Below are 6000 nucleotides of genomic sequence, written 5' to 3' on the forward strand. Positions count from 1 at the left end.
TCTCCTCTCACCAGAAGGGGAATAGTGATTTTCCCCATGGTTCACTCTCCATTCTGATCTCATGGATTGGAGGAAACCAGCCAAGTAAGTTTTGGGGATTTCCAGCAGTGTACTCCCAGGTGATTTGATATGGGCTGTATTTCATATGCTGACCAAACTTTACACGGTTTCAGAACCAGTTTGTACAAATGGATTGTTTAATTCTTGTATTGTTCCTGCTCATCTGTGTCAGTGGGATCACTGCAACTTCTTAGGGAAACTCAGCAATTAGATTGATTGTATCTGTGATTGTGGATTCCAAAAATACTTTCTGATTGATTGATTTAATTGCAAGTGATTAGAGTTAGGATGTCCCTTTAATGTGTGAAAAGACAGTTTATCGCTTAATTACTTTTTAAAGCGCATCTTAATTAGGAAGTGACTATTCCTGTCAGCAGTGTTGTTTTTAATTACAAACAACCTCAAATGTTTGTATTTTTAACAGGTACTACAAATCATTATATATAAAGCATAGAAGAACAAAATGCAAAGAAATATAATGTAGCTGTTAGGCTTTTTCCTGCCAAATTCAGATTCAGTGATAATATGAAATAAACTTTTAATGGAGAAGGTGAAGGAAGGGTATCTTTTGTGTTGCTTTTGGGGTTTTGTTTGTTTGGGATTTTTTTAGTCTTTTAAACCTGCAGGTGTGTGATCTTTCTCCTCAGTTTTATCCAATTTTATGCTTTAAGTTCTAAGGCAAATTTATGTGAATATATTTGTTTAATGGCAATTTAGGTAAGGATAAGTACTTGGACCTGAATGGAGTGGAAGATGTCCTTGCCCATGGAGGAGAGATTGGAAGTAGATTATCTTTAAGGCCCCTCCAACCCAAGCCATTCTATAATACATTAGGTTAAAAGGAAGGTGTTCAGCAGAGCATGGCAGCAGTGGAGGGAAGGAACTCATCTTTGGTGAAGGGGTGGTGGGAAGTGGATCTATTTCAATGTCATGCCTTCTGTATCTCTTGTCCCATTGTCAAACTACCTGTGGGTGGTTAAGCCTCATCCTTCTTAAGAACTGTGGAGGGGGAAAGGGAAAAGAGAAGGCACGTGGAAAGGACTGCAGCAGAGAAGGGTACCTGAACTGGCCCTAGGAATGAGTTTGTGATAGAGGGAATTGCTGCTGCAGTGTCATTTTCTTACTTGTATAAGGAGAAAGTAATTATTTATGGTCAAATCTAGGCTATAAAGTAATAGCTACTAATTTATTAGAAGCTAGTTATTTTAATTAATGTTATAGAGGTTTAGATGGAGTAAGTGGAATACCATTCAGTCTTGCCAATTTTTAACCATAAGAAATTTGGGGAGTTTTTGACAGGGGATCCCTTTTATGTCCTGGACTTAGTATTGTGGATATTTGGGAAAATTGCTGAGGTATCATCTTGTCAGATTTAAGGTGTCTTTATTCAAAGGATGTCTTGAGTATTAAGGATATCTTCAAAATCAAAAAAATTCTTTGTAATTCAGGAAGGCATTGCTTCGCTATTAGCTTATAGTCCTTACTCATTAAAAAAATAAAACAAAAAGAAGAAGAAAAATTCTGCCCCATAACCTTTCCCTTTATTTTAAGATGACTAGCATATGTTATCTCTCCTAAGGCAAAGTAAGTGTACAAAGAAGAGAAGAGGCTTTAGTTTTACATGTAGAAAAATCAGGAAACAAAAATCCCTCCCAGTGGGGGAGCAAGGTACAAAGCTGACCTCATCTAATTTATCTGAAGGTATGATAGAAGCCTTTTTTGTTCGGTGGCTCTTTCCATCGCAATGTGCTCTTTCTACCTTTCCTTGATTTATCTTACATCTTTGTTATCCCAAGGTGAAAATGGCGAATTTATCTTCTACTGAAGACAACTTTTTAAAAAGAGTCTCAATCACTAAGGCCAAGCCCAGAAGCAACTGGAGGCAATTAGGAACACTTTCTTTAAAACTCGCACCCAACCTACACATGCTTAACTTGGGAGATCAGAGAGAAATATAGCTAGAGGACAGAAGGACTAATAGCTACCAGATCTAACAAACCATAAAGGTGTTCACTGGAGAACCGTGGCAATATTGACTGTGTGTTCATTAAGGACATGACTGCCAGATGATGAAAGCACTGCTCTGCTGGGACACATTTTGCTACTTAAAATGGCAGATAAAGTTACTGTCTGCTTTTTCCAGGTGGTAAAAGAAAAAAAAAAAAAAAAAAAAAAAAAAAAGAAGTGCAAAACTTGGACTGAAAGAATTCCTGGGACGAAGTTTTCAGCGGTCTCTTACCATCCTCTGTGAAGAAGTTTAATCATCACTTCCAGAGTTTGAAATCTATCAAGATTAATAAGTAGTGTCACTCCTTTCACTCTTGATGACTAACACTAACAGCCATGTATATTTAATGCCCCTGAAACAGAATTTGATGTCATTACAGCAATGAGAAGTAAATCACTTTCCAGTGAGACTAATTTTCTGAATGTCACTGTTTCTTTTCCATTCTTTTCTGCTTACTTATCTTTCAGTGATAGTCTCTCCACAGCAGACAAATCACGTTTCTTTACTCTTTAATCTTTTAACACTATACCCTGGCATTTTTTTTTTACTTCTAGTAATTGTGGTTTAGAATCATAGAGGTCTTTTCCAAACTTGAAGATTGAATCCAGCTGTTAACCCAGCCCTGTCATGTTCACCACTGAACCCTGTCCCTAAGTATGACATCCACACATCTTTTAAATACCTCAGGGATGGTGACTCCACCATTTCCCTGGCCAGCCTATTCTGATCCCTGACAACCATTTTGGTGAAAAATTTTTCCCTAATACCCAAACTATTGTGTTTGTGTTCTTCCATTCTGGTACTCTTTGCAAAAAAGTGCATCAAATCTATAATGACTAAAAGAATTACAAACAAATCCGGTGATTTTGAAGTTTGTGTTAATTGATTTTCATGTTTTCAGTACTCTTTAGGGTCTTTGATCTAAACTATTCTTTAGAATAGGGAAACAGGACAGTCTTGAGGTGTCACAAGGCACCACGAGCGAGGGGATTCAGTAACTCCACTTGCATGCAATGGCACTGATGCAAAGTGAATGGTCTTGCTGCGATCTGGAGGTCTTTTTCTGCTTTATTTGTAAAACACTTTTATGACTGCTGGGTCTGGAATATAGCAATCCCCTGAGGAAAAACCCACTCCCTTATTCTCTTTGTTTTCTCATAAAAGCAGAGAGAGCAATTCTAGAGTTACATACGCATATTTGTACTTTGAGCCTTGAATGCTCTGTCTGAATGCTCTGAGAATCAGCCATGTCTCTCACGTTTTTGTTTAGCAACAGTGAAAATTTATCTAGCAGCTAAATGAAGTCATTAGTGCCCTGGCTATTTAGAGACAACCTTCAGCCAAGCAAAAGTCTAAGCAAACAACTGTGGGCTCAGCAAGATCACCAAGCTTCCACTTGTTTTATTATTTATTTTTTCCAATGTTTCTTGGTCAAGACTGCTGAAAACTCCAGAGAAAAAGTAAAAAAGTGTGAGGATTCTACATCTGTTTGAAGCTGCTGTGAATTAAGACCTTACAGCTGTGCCTAGTCCTCAAAACACAATTCTCTTTTGGCTTAATCAAGTGAATTGAAATTTTCCCTCAAAGGTATAGGAATGACAATATTGCTCATTCACACATGGCAACTATAACTAAACCAATATTCACATTTATATGAAATCACTGAAGGCAATATATAATGCCATATGAAAATACTAAGTTGTATGTCCTCTGCACCTGAGCAAGATGCTTAATATTGCATTTACAAGGTGCCTGCTATTTTATACTTTACAATAGCTGTAGGGTAGTTTAAAATATAGTTTAAAAGCAGAAAAAAAATCATCCTTTCTACTACTACAGCATTGAGAATTTTTTTCTTTTTCAAAACAAAGCAACTTTTTAAAAACATCTCTAGAAATAAAGGAAGCTTGCTATGATAGGTATGTGTATTAAAATAAATTGCAGATTTTCAAGGAAAGGAAATAATGGTTATATATTCTATGGGAAGAGGAAAGAAGTTCAGTATCACTAAATACAGCAATCTGAATGTGCTGCCAGGGGATGCTGAGGGGCATTTTACTAGATTGAAGTTGTGGACTTGTCACCTGACTGAGAATTTGGAAATTACCTGCATACTGGGCAAGGTAGTATCTCTGGTTTCTTGAGATTACAAGGAGATTTTCTGGTTCATAGGCAAAGGTGTTTGTGCAAGAGTGAGAGATAAATGAAAAACCTAACTACCAAAAATACGAAATTGTGGGCGGGGATTTTGTTGTTGTTGTTTTTGGTGTTTGTTGGAATATAGTTTCTTTTTTATTTGAGAAATAAATCTATTACTGATTACATAATGCTCTTAGGGTTCCCCTAGCCCAAAAAGAGGTGGAAAAAGCTTTCAGTTCTATTTCCTACATGGCTAGTCAGCTGGTTAAGGAATAGCAGAGTGCTGAAAAGGTATGAGTTAAACTGTAACTCTGAGCCAGGACTAAATATGACAGGCTAGCTCAAGTGAAAGGTAACACATACATGCTGTCTTCGGCAGTAGAGCATGAGAACAGCCTTGAAAAGAGCTGAAAGGTTTTTAAAGAGAATCATTCCCTACCCATGCTTATAACCATGGGATTTTTCTACTTTGGGTCTTTTAACCTCAGTAGCTTGTTTATCTTTGTCGGTTTTTCCTGCCCTTACTAGTTTTTCATCTTTTCTGTCTATTTCTATGTGTAAAACTGTGCCTTCCACATATGGTCAACTCAACAATGCTGTGTTTTGTTATTTTAGAATAAGAAAAAAAGAGAAGCAAAGGCGTAGGAGAGTAAACGCCATGCAGTGGAAGAGTGGGGAGCCTCCACTAAGCCATGCTGTGCACACTGTGTGCTTGAGAGAGCCTGGAAAACTGATGAACAGCAGAATGAAGATGAGGAAAAAAAACCAACAATGCTTGCCAATTGTGTAATTAAGTGCTATTTATCCTTTTTACAATATTTACATTGGCAGTGCTTCATTAGGGATTTATGGCCATCTGTCTTACAGATTTATTGTATATGTTGTGGATTTTGAGGTTTAAAACTGCTTTGGAGCTAGCAGAAATCCCTGTGCTGCATATGTCCTGACACCTGACTTTACTGAGGATAAACAAGTTTCATGAATCTGCTTACAGGACATCACAAAATATTGGGCTGATGTCACACCCCTGGTCAGTGAACTGAGCCTGTAATGTGATATCACTCAGTGTCATTTGCACATGTCTGTTGTGGCAGCACAGAGAGGAGAGACAGTTTTCAACTGTTACCCATGTCTGACATTTTTAATGCATCTTCTTCTCTTTGCTTAGCTTTAAAACTTTTTTAATGGTCTTCTTTCAACATAGCTCTCATTTTAAAACCCTTTTTTCCCCAAGCACATACCTCAGTGCCTTTCCTATTGCTGTGTTGTCTGTGGATGCAGAACACTGTAACGTGAATAAAATTCTGTTGTGGCCACAAGTGACTTTCCCCAGAGTGTAGCCTGGGCAAAGACATAGGGTAAATCTTGTCCAGTGAGGGTAAACCAGCATTCTGCACTAGAAGCAGGAGTCTGCTGGTTTGCTTCTTGTGCTTATTGTGCACAGGCACAGAGTACGTCTCCCACAAGGCAACTTGTGCTCACACAAAATAGTTTTAATATCTTTCTAAAGACCTTAGGCTTGTTGGAGTTTGCCTGGGGCTATACATCCCAACAGAAGAAAGAATTAGCAGCAATTAAAACAGTGTGGAAATATTACCATAAAATGAAGTCCAGAAAAAAAAAAAAATCACTTAAGCCTCTGAAATGAAGAGGAAAACTTTTGTTGTAGAAACGTCAAGAAAATTAAGAGGCATCCAGGACTTCAGGCCTCGTGCTTCACATTGCCCCAGGATTAAGCACACAGGTTCCTGATTTGGAGGACAGCTTTTCCCTGGCCCTATATACTACTTAGA

At 37.9% G+C, this 6000-nt stretch overlaps 1 long non-coding RNA gene across 1 annotated transcript in view; it reads left to right on the forward strand.

Annotated features, from left to right (window-relative positions):
- The window catches only part of LOC138108940 (uncharacterized), a 31483-nt gene extending 25713 nt beyond the window's left edge, over positions 1 to 5770 (forward strand). Inside the window, exon 3 of the long non-coding RNA XR_011150144.1 lies at positions 4823 to 5770. This is a non-coding gene — a long non-coding RNA (uncharacterized lncRNA). The remainder of the gene's footprint in view (positions 1 to 4822) is intronic.
- Positions 5771 to 6000: the final 230 nt, after the last annotated feature.

The sequence above is a fragment of the Aphelocoma coerulescens genome, chromosome 4 (genome assembly GCF_041296385.1).
Source record: "Aphelocoma coerulescens isolate FSJ_1873_10779 chromosome 4, UR_Acoe_1.0, whole genome shotgun sequence".
NCBI classification, from domain to species: Eukaryota; Metazoa; Chordata; class Aves; order Passeriformes; family Corvidae; genus Aphelocoma; species Aphelocoma coerulescens.